Genomic DNA, 15,010 nt, shown 5'->3' on the forward strand with positions numbered 1-15,010 from the left:
CTGCAAAATTATTTGCAATGTCAAATACAATGATATAGGCACTTGAAAAAAAGTATTTCTCTGAAAATCACAAAAAGTGAAGCTGTATCGACATCCAACTATGAAAGAGAATATCATACCTATTGAGTCGAATTATTGTAAACACTTGTTTTCTTACTTATAACAAGGGGCCTCTGTGGCCGAATGGTCTATATAGTTACCACTGTAATCACTAGCCAGTCAACACAGAGGATGTTGGTTCGTCTCCAATATTTATTGATAAGAATTGTCAATTTTCATATCGAAGGTCGGTGGTTTTCACAAGGCACTCTGGCTTCCTCCACTAATAAAAACTAGCCACCACGAAAAAGCCCAAATGCGGTGCATAAAAGTGGCGTTAAAACACCAAAAATCAATCAAAATCCTACTTAAAACGCCAATTATGTCGTGTGATGTTTGTGTTTTGTAATTATTAGATGTCTTACGTGTATCATGTATAGATCCCACGGTAAGTTAAAGATACAATCAATTCAAATATAAGATAAGTATATCTCACTACGACGAGCACATGGCGCATTTGAAATTTATGCCCTATAGTGAGTATCATACAAATGAAATTTAAACAGCTATGGATTGTTGACTGCTGTACCCCTATTTTTGACATTTTTACCTATTAATTCTCTTTGTTTTGTTCACGCCTCGTTGTCAATATTATTGAATTTGATGCGACTGTAATACAAGTCAGAGGTTAAGCTAGCCATACAATAAGGTTCAATCCACTATTTTCTAATAAGAAAATGCATGTAAAAAGTCAGAAATATGACAGTTGTTATCCATGCGTTTGATGAGTTTGAGCTTTTGATTTTGCCATTTGATAAGGGTCTTTCCGTTTTGAATTTTCCTCGGAGTTCAGTATTTTTGTGATTTAACTTTTTACTGAAATTTTCTCGGAATGAATAATCAATGGGTTTGTAGACGACTTCAGATAATGTATTATTCAAAGATATTAAAGATATATAAAGATTCAATTGTAAAGCAGTTAGTCTGAATAAATGAGGTATTGTTCAACAACGTTTTTTTTGTATCTTAGGAATGTTTTCTAGACAAAGTCATCCTTGATGATTTATCTGGTGTGTTTTCAGCAGGTTGCAGATCGAAACAGGTAATTATTTTTTAATTTGATTGCAAAATGATGAAAACAGATGTTTGATGTTTGTAATGGATCCAATATCCTACAAGAATGACCAAAAATGGTCTATCTAGAAAATTTGAATATACAATCAGATTCTGATGTTTAGAAGTTGTGTTTGTTGATGTGGTTCAGAAGTGTTTCTCGTTTCCCTTTTTCATACGCCAGTCAAATTTTTGACGGGACGTATTATGGTATACAAATGTCCGGCGTTCGTCTGTCCGTCTGTCTGTCTGTCGTACTGTCTGTCAGTCCGTCCGTCCGTCTGTGCGGCGTCAAACATGTCGCACCGTAACTTGAGAACGACTTGTCCAAATTTTATGAAACTTTATATAGTTGGTTCTTATAATGGTCAAACGATCTGTATAATTTTTGGTGAAAATAAGATTAAAACTTTTTGAGTTACGGGACCTTTTATTTAAAACAGGGGTGTGGTTTTTTTTTCACATGTCGCGCTGTATCTTAGAAACGATTTATCATAATTGCTTAAAACTTTACACACTTCTTAGTTATATTAATCTAAAGATCTGTATACTTTTTGGTTTTGATTCAAAAATTATATTTTAGGAATATTGAGTTTTTTGTAAAAAAAAGAAAAAGGGGGGGATTCCACATGTCACACTGTATATCAGAAACGAGTTATGATTATTTCTTAAAACTTCACACACTTCTTAGTTATATTTATCTTAAGATCTGTATACTTTTTTGTTATGATTCAAAATTTTATTTTAGAAATATTGAGTTTTTTGTTAAAGAAGGTGTTTTTTCACATGTCACGCTGTATCTTAGAAGCTATCTATGATTATTGCACACAAGACGACGGGCGTATCATGCGTTCATGGCGCAGATGTTTATTTAAATGAATAGATCGTTGGTTTTCCAGTTTGAACGTTTTTTCACTAGTCATTTTCCGGCCCTTTATAGCTTGCTCTTCGATGTGAGCCAAGGCTCCGTGTTGAAGATCTACTTTGGCACATAATGGTTGACTTTTAGAAATTGAATGGAGAGTTGTTTCATTTACACTCATACCATATTTTCTTATATCAATATACGTTTTAATGTATTCTTAAACACAAATACGAAAACAAAATATGCAAAAATTAATTTGACTAATAAAGAAAATAATATCGGATTAGTCTTCAATCGTTACTCTTAAAAAACAAAAAGATAAATCATTACAAAAAGATAAAGATGCTGCAATATATCTGTTTTTTTCTCTGTACATGATTTCAGGAATCAAATATTGGCACTTCTTATTATTGAATACTAAATGTTAAACAACTCATAACTATTGTTAAATAATTCATCCTAAGGTATGGAGATAAAACAAAATTTTATGCTTACGATATACATAATATTCAAGAAAAGTGATGTTGGCGCCTTTATATAGGTGACAACAAAATATCGTACATGTATGATTGAACGAAATCTATTTGTAATAATGGTCAACAAAACATTATCTGACTGTGAAACTTATGCAACTTCTTATTTGCATTACATCAATCCATCCTAGGTACAATAATTATAACCAAAGGTACCAGGATTATAATTTAATACGCCAGACGTGCGTTTCGTCTACATAAGACTCATCAGTGACGCTTAGATCGAAACAGGTAAAAAGCTAAACGAGTACAAAGTTGAAGAGCCATGAATTTTAATGCTGTTTCATATTGTTAGCAAAAATATATTATAAAATTGAGAAAGGAAATGGGGAATGTGTCAAAGCGACAACAACCCGACCATAGAGCAGACAACAGCCGAAGGCCACAAAGGGTCTTCAATGTAGCGAGAAACTCCCGCACCCGTAGATGTCCTTCAGCTGGTCCCTTAAAAATATGTATACTAGTACAGTGATAATGGACGTCATACTAAACTCCGAATTATACACAAGAAACTAAAATAAAAAATCATACAACATTTTTTTCCTTCAGAGGTTTCCGTGATAATACAGGTTATAATACTCACATTTTGTCTGTTTTTTATGTAACCTTGTAATGTAATGTAATCTTGAGCATGTTGAGGTACCAAAAACATTTTTTACACAATTTTGGGGTAAACAAGTAGATTATTTAAAATGTAACCAACTCCTTGTAAGATTGAAAGGAGAATTATTACAAAAAGTAATAACTTCAAACAAAAAGTTAGTATGCTTGTATTCGTGCAAAGCATAACAGAATCTAAGCTTTTAAGTACTCCTTACTTGAAAGGGTTGACAAGGAAAATCATCTTGGAATAAATAAACACATGATTCTCTTCTTTATGAAGAAGCGGGTGTCAAGCTAACACAGCTATTTTTCTACAGTTTCATATATATTAAGTAAATGACAGTTTTGACTGTAAATTGACATGAGCGATGAATTTTAAAATGATTAAAATCGTAATCACTGTGGATTCATTATTATTCGCTGGATATATATGTTCTATGATTTCATGGGTACCAGCCACGACTGCCATTGTTCAACAAATATTAAACTCTCTATAAGGTTGAATGCAGACTTGGGCGAAACCATGAAATTAAATGTCAACGAAAATAACAGTTTTCATCAATCCGCAAAAATAGGAACCCGCAAAAATAAATGAATCTACAGCTCATATATTAACTAGATCACACCCGCGAAATCGCGGGCATACACAGTTGTAAACTGTTGTAGGATGAATTTTTGTAAAAGATAGTATGTCTGGAGAATTTCATAAAAGGTATCAAAAGCCCTCTCACTTTTATTTCAAAGTCCGTTATCTGTTTCCTTTCTGATAAATTCAATTATTTTCTTGTTTCTGGCCTAAGACCACAATTATTCTTCCCCTTTGCTTCAATGCATTTGTTTTGGGTAAAATTCAAATAAAATTAAAAATTTGCACCGCTTCAAACATGAAATAAATGTAACTGCTCATAGACCATTATTATTCTAATAAAATATGCCTAAAGGACAATCCATCAGTGTTTTTTTCTTTTGAGAGCCCTATTAACATGCCGAAGGTAGGATTTGAATCTTATATAAATGCCGAAGGCTAATTCGAGAGGTCACAGTTCGGACGGGTCCTGATCCCGAAATTCCGAGGTGCCAAAGGAGTAGGTCCGGTAAAGACCGATTTTGGCCTCAAATTTCAGGTTCATCTGACGAAAGATTTTGACCACTTTTTCAACACTTTAGTGTCTATTTCATTTGATTCAATTAATTTATGTGAAAGATTTTAACTGATTAATTCATTAAAAACGATCCGATTCAAGCTCAAATATGAAACATCTACCAAATATGCCGAAAAATGTCACTTTTCAGATGTTGTTTGTCAAAAATGAAAGTGGCCGCATCCGTGTTCATCCTCAACCTTTATATATATTATGTATTATCATTAAATACAACTTACTTTTCAATATTAAGGATGAACACGAATGCGGCCAGTTTCGTTTTACACGGAAACCGTCTAAAATTTAACTAAAATTCTAAAATTTTGAAGATTTCAGTAATTTAGCATGACTTAATGGTGCTAGAACCCGATATGTGTGCATTGTATTATCAAAAACAGCCCATATATATGTAGCAGAAGCATTCTACTGTCCAATAAATAACTAAAAGTTTATATTTAAACAATTTCGTAAAACTGCTATATTTCGGGGCCAAAAAAGGGTCTTACTGGACCTACTCTTTTAAAGAAATTCATATTCCGACATCCCGAAATTCGAAAAAAATATTCTCGGATCCCGTAAGGATCAAGCCGAAAATCCCGAGCTTTAAAACACCCGATCCCGATGTCCAGAAAATTTCCTGCCTCCCTCAAATCTCTACCCTATTTTCATTTTGGCCAAATCACTACTTTCACTTTCAACAATAAGTACTAATGCTCCATTTATGGGCATTATGTTTTCTAGTCTGTGCGTCCGTCCGTCTGTCCGGCTTCATGTTTAACTTTTTGGTCGAGGTAGTTTTTGATGAAGTTGAAGTTTAATCAACTCGAAGCTTAGTAAATATGTTCCCTGTGATATAATCTTTCTAATTTTAATGCCAAAGTAGAGATTTTACCCCATTTCACGGTCCACTGAATATAGAAAATGATAGTGCCGATGTGGCATCCGTGTGCTATGGACACATTCTTTTGTCCACATGTTTTATTTATTTCAATATATATATATTCAACTTGTATGAACCCTTAAATATTCATTTCAAAGAAAACAGTAGACAGAATACAGAAAGTCACTATAAATTATAGTAGTATAATCGTAGTTTATGTGTAGATAAACGCGAAATATAATTGTCCTCTTTAAGGAGGTATAATAGTTGTGGTTCTTGCGATCTAAAAACCATGATATGGAGAACGATCTGATTGGCTTAAGTTATGTATTTTTCATTTTTGTTATCCATCATACGATTGGTTGTACTTGTGCATGTTTAAAACCGGAAGTCCCATCTATGTCTAAAAGTCAGTTTGATGACGGAAACAATATCAGGACACCAATCCGGACACCCTTTTTTCTTTCAAAATAACTCAATCTGAATAATCATAAAAATGGATGACAAATGCGACTATGCATGTTAACTATAGGACACAGAGGCATGATGATTAATTTATTGTGGAAGGAAAAGAAGCGACATACAAAATGAGGTCTTCTCGTTTAATAGTATAAATTACACAGAGTAACATTCAAACGGTTTTCGTAACATTACAAATTTTCAGTCCATTCTTATTTATTGGTTGTTTTGTTTCAAATAATATCATTGGCCCAGTAACACCCCTTTTTGGCCAATAAATTTTGCAGTTTTACAAAATTGTTAAAATGTAAACTATTAGCTATTTATTGGAAAGAAAAACATTTCTGTTACATAAATATGGACAGTTTTTTACAATATAATACACATGTATCGGGTACTAGCATCATAAAGTCATGCTAAAATACTGAAATCTTCGAAAGTTTAGCATTTTTGTTAATTTTTAGACGGTTTTTAGTCTGAAATGGAAATGGCCGCATTTGTGTTCATTCTTAATACTTAAATGTATGTTGTATTTGATGATAATACATAACATATATGAAGGTTGAGAATGAACACGGATGAACACTTCCATTTATGACAAAAAACATCTGGAATCGACATATTATGGCTTATTTGATAGATTTTTCATATGTTAGCTTAAATTTGAGCGTCTGTAATGACTAAATTAGTTCAAATCTTTCACATAACCTAATTGAATCCACTAAACTAAAAATTAAAAGTGTCCAAAATCTTTCCTCAGATGAACCTGAATGTTGAAGCAAAAATCGGCCCTTACCGGACCTACTCCTTTGTTTTTCAAATTAAGGCAATTATCAAAAAATGTCTTCTCCAACACGCAAATTGTTATTCTTGTAATCCCTTCATTATTTATCAAATTTCATTAAATTAATGATATACAGTTATTTGTCCAAATGCCTTACAAATGTAAAACATCATCGATATCACTCTAATTTGTTTGGCAGGTGTGTGATATAATAGCAAGCTCTGTTGGGCGAAAAAGACAGCCGGAACCTCAAAGGACAAAGAAAAACCTCGTCCAATGTGCTCAGTGCTGCTTAACTAATACAACAAATGACATTCCATGTAATGGTTTCTTGTGTAATCAGAGTAGGTATTTGATTTCTGTGTTTCACTGTTTATGATTATGACAAATAGGCAAAGGCTACCAAATAGACATGCAAACTGAAAATGCCAAACCAAACTTCAAAACACAAACAACATAATACATAATACAACAGAGGAAACTAAAGTCTAAGCAACAAAAAACCCCACCAGAAACCGGGAAGAATCGCAGGGCTCCCGGACGGCAACATACCCTTTTCATTACGTGGTGCCCGTCGTCGTGTTGCTCAAGTCATTACAATTTTTGTGATAGGTCTAATTCTATAAGTTGTTATAATGCTTTTCAAATTGTATGAACTTAACAATCTTTTTTGTTTGGATTTTTTTTTGCGGTGTATAGGAAAATGTGGAATACCACTAAAGAGTTTATTAGACCAAAGAAGAGGGACGACAGATACCAGAGGGACATTCAAACAACATTAGAGCTTAAAATTCGAAATAAGTAGGGTGCAGTTTGTTTTTTCATTAGCATTTATATTGACTTCTAAGAAACTTATACAAAAAACGAGGGGCACACACATGTCTAAGTCTTTCTTGTATTTTTACTTAGTACTATTTACAATTGTTTTAATTGCTTTGTTGATACATGTTTATCGTGTGACAGCGTTTCTTCCCCGACGTTATGTCACGTAAGCCAACAGTGTCCATCAAACGAGGTAGGTAACATTGTAAACATATTTTTCGTTATGTTCTGACAAGATGCAAGTAAATTGGAAAAAAATAAAAAGTATAAATGAAGTATTTTTCCCCCAGGAAAATAAATTTGACGAAAGGAAAATCTTATTTCTATGGATGAAAGGTCCTAGAGCTAGATAATAATTAAATAATATCGAACTCAAAACATTTAAAGTTCTGCATACGCTACCTATCTATATTAGTTAATTGTGGTATATATTTTCCCAATAATTGTTCCTTGTATATATTATGTCTGTATGTTCACCGAATTATGTCAATAGACCTACACTATTACCAGTTGTCATTTTAGGTTCATCTAGCTATAAAACCATGTAAATTACACCCTTTTCTTCGGGAAATGCCTGTACCAAAGTCAGACATATGCAAATTATTTTTTATTTGTGTTGTTCATGCATTATGTTTGATTTTGTCAGTTTTTATTGACTTTCCCTTTCTTAATTTACATTGGAGTTCGGACCAAATGTGATACAACCTTTTTTTATAAATTAAGTTAATCAACCTCAACTGGCTGATACCAGCTGGTGTTTAACTGCTACTTAAACTTTTTGAATTAGAAATCATTACAACCATAAATTTAATGCTATCATGTTTACCCTAGTGCATGATAGATTTGACAAATATCTGATGCTTTATAACAGTAGTTTTATTGGAATCGTATGGTTAGGATCAGTTTTACTTATGGTTTCGCTTTGACCTTGTCATATATATCATCAATAGTTCTCGACCTTTAATTTATCAAAAATGTGATATATGCCATCGGTACGACATACCACACATTATACAGTGAGCGATTCCCAAAGAAACCAGATTATTAACTTTTATATGTTTAGTCTAACATTATCAAACCCTATAACATCTTGTTTAATGGTTCGTAGTTATGAATGAAACTGTTTAAGTCGAATTCCAACTGTCATCAAAGTGAGAGGGTTAGCGCTATAAAACCAGGTTTAATCTACCATTTTCTACATTTGAAAATACCTGTACCAAGTCAGGAATATGACAGTTCTTGTCAATTCGTTTTTGATGCGTTTTGTTATTTGATTTTGCCATGTGATTATGGACTTCCCGAATTGATTTTCCTCTAATTTCAGTATTTTTGTGATTTTACTTTTTACTCAATCTTTATTTCTGTGCGTATTAATGGGGTTCATTATGTATCTTTCGGTTGTGTTTTTTTTTTCTAATTTCAATACTTCATTCCGAAAGCAATACAGCTTATAGGATACATATACACAATTTTACACCAATATAAGAATTTTACAAGAGATATATAATATATGTAAGTAAAAAAATGTGCATGAAAGAAAATATAAAACATAATACATAATACAAAATACGAGCAGAGAATGATATAATACTTAAATTAAGTGAGAACAAATATACTATTTACTGCAATTAAATTCTAAGTTTTTCTGCTGATTTTAAAAATAAAATTATACCTAAGGTATTCAATTCTTTAATGTTTCTGACAGATAAAAACTGGATAAGTTTATATGTAGAAGGATTTCTCCAATAATACTTTTTTTATATACTTTTCTCGAATTTGACTATTTTTTTTACATTCAAGTATAAAATGGTATTCATCTTCAATAGAGCTAGTATTACAATTTGTACATAGTCTATTATTTTTATCAACATTATAATATCTTTTAAAGTTATTGATGTGTGATGCATACTATAAGTATCTTCTCATGTTTTTATAATGAACTTTGTTTATTATTAATGTTATTTGTATTTTATTTGCGCTTCTAAATTGTCTATAGGTTTGTGTGCAAAGAGTGTTCGTTCGTGGCGGTGCAGTACGATATCAACTTGGATGTGAGCGGAAATTAGTAAGTTCATGTCGAAGATAATAACAAACATATATCTAAATAAACTCATCATAGATACCAGGACTAATTTTTGTACATACACCAGACGCGCGTTTCGTCTATAAAAGACTCATCAGTGACGCTCGAAAAAAGGCCAAATAAAGAACGAAGTTGAAGAGCAGTGAAGACCTAAATTCCTAAAAGTTTTGCCAAATCCAGCTAAGGTATTCTATGCCTGAGGTAGAAAAGCCTTAGTATTTCAAAAATTCTAAATTTTGTAAAGCTGACGTTTTGTCCGATTCATTTTTATTTTTCGTAAATAAATCAATGAGAAAGATACAATGCACGTCTTTGAGTAATACATTTCAACATTGGCAAAACATTCCTATAAATCTTTTCCGTACAGTTTCTAATATAATTCATAGTGTGGTACAACTGCCAAAATAAAATAAAATCAATGTTGATACAATACGTAAATAGTAGATCATTATGGTCAATAAAACTACGATTAACAATCTGTGTTACAAATGTGTTCCAAATAATAAAATTAAGAAAATAAATGGTGAATATGTCAAAGAGATAAAAACCCAAACAAACAGCAGATAACAACCAAAAAACTACTTATAAATACATGTATATTTTCAAATGAAAATCAATCAGAAAAAGATCATGACGTGCTTGCTTGTTAAATGAATTAAAATGATCGTATGATGCTAGTGTGTGCATTCCATTGGTATGCATTTGTAATATATTATTTTTGTAAATTAAATTCAAAAGTAAGTAGTTCTGTTACATGACTTTAAAAATTGGAAAAAAGGGCTCAACTTGATAGAAATTTTAAAATACATATTAAGTGAAAAGTTTATATAATAAAAGCATTTTGGTGTTGTGTCTCTGTTGTGTCGTAGTTCTCTTATATTTGATACGTTTCCCTCAGTTTTAGTTTGTAACCCGGATTTGTTTTTTCTCTATCGAATTATGACTTTGAAACAGCGGTATACTACTGTTGCCTTTATTTATACATATAATACAGATGTGCGACCACCTGTTAAAGGATTATAGGTATACACACGGCCTAGGTCAAGGAAGACGAGCCAATGGAGATACAGATATTTGTTCAGCATGTTGTAATACTAACCAATGTAACGCCGAACATTGTAGACATCTTATCAAAAGTATTATTTTTATTTTCATATTGTCTTGTTTTGACATGTAATTTAAAATAGGAACACTGAGATAAAAATCAATATCAACAAAAATTATTATTTTCGGTATAAATATGATAGTTACATTTTGTAAGTGAAACGTCACGTTTCTTATTTTATAAATTCAACTCAAGTGAAATAAAAGTTATCAAAGGTATCAGGCTTATAATGTGATACGCCAGACGCGCGTTTCGTCTACATAAGACTCACCAGTGGTAAAAAAAGTAACAAAGCCTAACAAGTTTAAAATTAAACATGTTGAAAAGCATAAACAATTTGGTATTTAACATTAGTATAATTTAAGAATCAACAGGAGCCATAAGCAAGCTATTACATTATATCAATTTCGTTTTCTATAAAGAACATTTTAGTTTGCGATATTTAGAAATAACTGTTACTACACAGATTTTAAGTACCATCTTACTATGATTGAAAAGACTAGAAGTCGGTTTTTTTTTGTTAGATTTGTCTCTCTAAAAAGATATAAAAAGATGTGGTTGGTATGAGTGCCAATGATACAACTCTCCATCCAAATCACAATACGTAAAAGTGAACCATCACAGGTCAAAGTACGGTCTCCTCTTCTTTATTTACTATAAACAGTCAGTCAGGTCACCATATCTGGGAATCTGCGCTGCTCGGACTATAGGCATCATACACATATCTTTTTTCCATTGTGGGTTCAGATATTTTGTATTATTGCGTCAAAATCATAACGGACTCAGATCGACGTCCGGTATCTCCACATCCTTTTAGCCAATCGATCCGCGACATCAAATTTAAAGTCTCGTTTTCAAATCAGTGTCCAATATTTGTTTTACTACCCCTCTATGGATCCGTAGGGGGTAAGTAGCGAACCGTTTAATTTTAAATTAGACAGCAGCCAAATATAAAGATAAGGGAAAAACATCTTGGAGCATTATACAGTCTCAATAGACAGAATGAAGAAGTAATGTCAATTGCTAAAGAAAAGTTTTATTATTTGGACCCTAAAATTTCTAATAACGACTTTTTGAGTTTTGCGCTTCAACCAACCATTTATATAAGGAAAATGCCTTAATCATATCAGGAATATGACAGTTTTTTTCTTTAAATAAAATTGTGACGTCATTACTGCAAGTTCTTAAAAAAGACGTCAAAAAGAGAAGCCAATTACTGAAGGTCGATTTGAGGGTCATTTTATTGGCTGTCGATTTGAAAGAGGGTTAGTAAAATCTATAGGGGATGAGGCAGGAGGCCGTATCTCCTTTGGATTTTATTCATCCTCTATGGTCCGTAGGGGGCCAGTAGTTAACCGTATAACGAATTGAGCGAACGCTTGACCTTTTCTGTTGCGTTTTGTAGAAAAAATAAACAATAAAACACAACAACATTCCTAGAAAACGTCCCCATTAAAAGTAGATGTGACTTCGTGAACCCCCTATGAAATTTACTAACCCCCGTATCTATAGTGGGTCACCACGTGACGGCGTTAAACCAATCACATCGTGCTGATTTACCCTGCGGTACAATAAGTTTCATTATGACGTCAGATTTGGACGTCAGTTGGAGGATCGGACGTCGATTATAGACCAGTCTAATAAATAATTAATACCACCAAATCGTAATACGTCACATCCGGTTGCATATGAAAATAGGTCGAATTTTTTTTTTCCTTGAACTTGACAGTTGTAGTTAATTAATCCTGCATTCCATTGCAAAAGAACATTTCTATGTCATAAACATATATCAAAGCACCATTTCAATTTATTTGGGGTGTCTATAGAATATTGAAAAACTTGAGGTTGAATGGTTACTAAAGCTTGTATACAGGTAAAAAAGAGGTGAACATTTGATTGGTTAACTTCCAGTGATGGTTATTTTTTTTTATACGCAATGAAATGTTATGAGAATGTTTTTCTATAGTACTGGCCAGGATAAAACTCATGTCAAGAATTTCTTTATTTGAAACAAAGATTAATTTTGCACGTCAATCTTTTAAAAAGTGCAAAGGCGTAGGTCCGGTTAGGGCCGATTTTGGCCTCAAATTTGAGGCTCAACTGACGAAAGATTTTGGACACTTTTCAAACACTTAAGGGTCTATTTCAGTTGATTCAATTAGTTTATGTGAAAGATTTTAACTGATTTAGTCATTAAAAATACCCCGATTCAAGCTTAAATATGAAAAATCTATCAAATATGCCAAAATATGTCACTTTTCAGATGTTTTTTGTCAAAAATGAAAGTGGCCGCATCCGTGTTCATCCTCAACCTTTATGTATGTTATGTATTATCATCAAATACAACTTACATTTCAATATTAAGAATGAACACAAATGCGGCCACTTTCATTAAAGGCGGAAACCGTCTATAATTTAAATTAAATGCTACAATTTTGTAGATTTTAGTAATTTAGCATCACTTATTGATGCTAGTACCCGATATATGTGCATCGTATTGTCAAAAAACAGCCCATATTTATGTAGTGGAAGCATTCAACTTTCCAATAAAAAACTAAAAATTTACATTTTAACAATTTTGTAAAACTGCTTTATTTTGGTGCCAAAAAGGGGTCTTATTGGACCTACTCCTTTAACAAAGACTAATAAAGGGGGAAATCAATTGTGGTATTACACCTTTATATCATAAATAGTTAATAAAACAAAATCTACTTCAGCTATTGAAGTATTATATGTTATTTCCATTATTAATCAAAATATGCTCATGTTTTATACTTCTTTTTTTCAGAATTAAACATAAATGATACATGACTTATTGTGACAACTCGAATTGACTTAATTTATTTATTTAATATTATTGTCAGTTCGGTAGCTTATTCTGAAATACTTCATAACATATACTTACTTATTTAGTAAGAGCAACAGTAGTATACCGGTATTTTAAGGTCATAAATCGATTGAGAGAAAACAATACCGGGTTACAAGCTAAAACCGAGGGCAACACATCAACTATAAGAGGAAAACAAACTAGGATCAACAGAAACACTGAAGTGCAACAAAGTTATCATTTACAAATTACGATATTTAAAAAATAACGGTTTGAACTGATTTAGGCAAAGATAACCATATATGAATTTTGCTTCACATTGTATGTAATGTTTTGCTACACATTGTTTGTTATTTTTTGCTTCGTTGCAGTGTATTTACGTATGCTTTCTCATTTCAGAGCAGAAATGTAATTTTCCTTCCGTCTGTGGACCATAGATATCGTGGGCTGAAAACAAGAGTTGTAACTTAAGCTTGAAATAAATCATACCCAAGAGTTAATTTTATTGGGTTTACTATACATGTATTATGGTTACGCTGAAGTGTGATGGGTTGACGCTGTACTGTTACGATGAAGTACGATGGTAACATTGTGTTGCTATCTTGTTGATAGCTACGCCTTATTGTGTAGTTGGTATATGTAAAACTGCAGTGTGATAGGTTACAAAAATACATTTGATGATTTTGATGTTCACATGTCAATGTAGAAGTCAGTTTATTTGTTAGATTATAAACTAAGAAGATGTTATCACCGTTAAATTTTTCGTTTAAACATACGTTTATATTTTAACAAACTACTAATAAATTATAAGATAATTTAACTGAAATTTAATTTGGATTAAATAACAAGTTAAAACTAATTAACTTTTGTTCGGTAAATTTGAAATTTAATGCCAGTTTTCGTTACGTGTTTATGTATTTTGTTTTATTTCAATGATTACTTCTTCTTCTTAAGGGTCAACAAGGCTTTAATACTGTCAGATGAATACATGTTGTACAAAATAAAATGGAGAGTTAATAAGAAAAAAAGACAACTTTACGATCAGGCTTATTATAATTGTCCAAAAAGAAAAAAAAGAAAAACATTCGTTGCAAAAATATTAACAACTTACGTAAATAATTATTCAAATCTTGAAAATCCTCCAAACCTTTAGAGATTTTCAACCAAGTATAGGCCTTCGTCCGATTTCTATGGACATTCTGGTTATCTTTTTATCTCTCTCAATAACAGAAAATACAAAACACAACAAATAACAAGAGCTCTATATATAATGGCTACATTCCATCGTTTGTTTTTATCGTGTTATAAGGAATAATTAAGTAATGAATAGTTGAAACAACATGTATTTATCGAAGTACATAAACACAAATAGAAGATATTTTTAGAGACAAGCAGTTTTGATTATCCCCCTTATTATAGACTAAATATATTTTGCATTTTGACATTCTTCTTCCATTTGATAATATTTATTATAATTTTATATATACGAAATGCACTTCTATACAGTGCACTTTTTCAGATATTTCTTAAAGATCGTATTACTTTTTTAATAATATTTATAATGGGATGTAAGTAACTCTTTTTGTCAACAATCATATCTGTTTCAGAGGAAAATATTTATTTCTAAAATAAGTTATCTCCGATTGCATTTGAAAAGCGTAAATATTAAGATAACATGTTATAAAAAAATTCTTTTTCTTCTTTTTTTTATATTCAACACTGTTTTACGGATGGATGTATAATCCTTTAAAAAAA

The 15,010-nt window shown here is 31.7% G+C and overlaps 1 long non-coding RNA gene across 1 annotated transcript; it reads left to right on the forward strand.

Annotated features, from left to right (window-relative positions):
• The first annotated feature begins 9,234 nt into the window (after positions 1-9,234).
• On the forward strand, positions 9,235-13,751 carry LOC134726894 (uncharacterized). The gene is made up of 3 exons (XR_010108668.1): positions 9,235-9,305; positions 10,318-10,459; positions 13,655-13,751. It is a non-coding gene; the product is annotated as an uncharacterized LOC134726894 (long non-coding RNA).
• The last annotated feature ends 1,259 nt before the right edge of the window (positions 13,752-15,010 follow it).

This window comes from Mytilus trossulus, chromosome 7 (assembly GCF_036588685.1).
Source record: "Mytilus trossulus isolate FHL-02 chromosome 7, PNRI_Mtr1.1.1.hap1, whole genome shotgun sequence".
NCBI lineage: Eukaryota > Metazoa > Mollusca > Bivalvia > Mytilida > Mytilidae > Mytilus > Mytilus trossulus.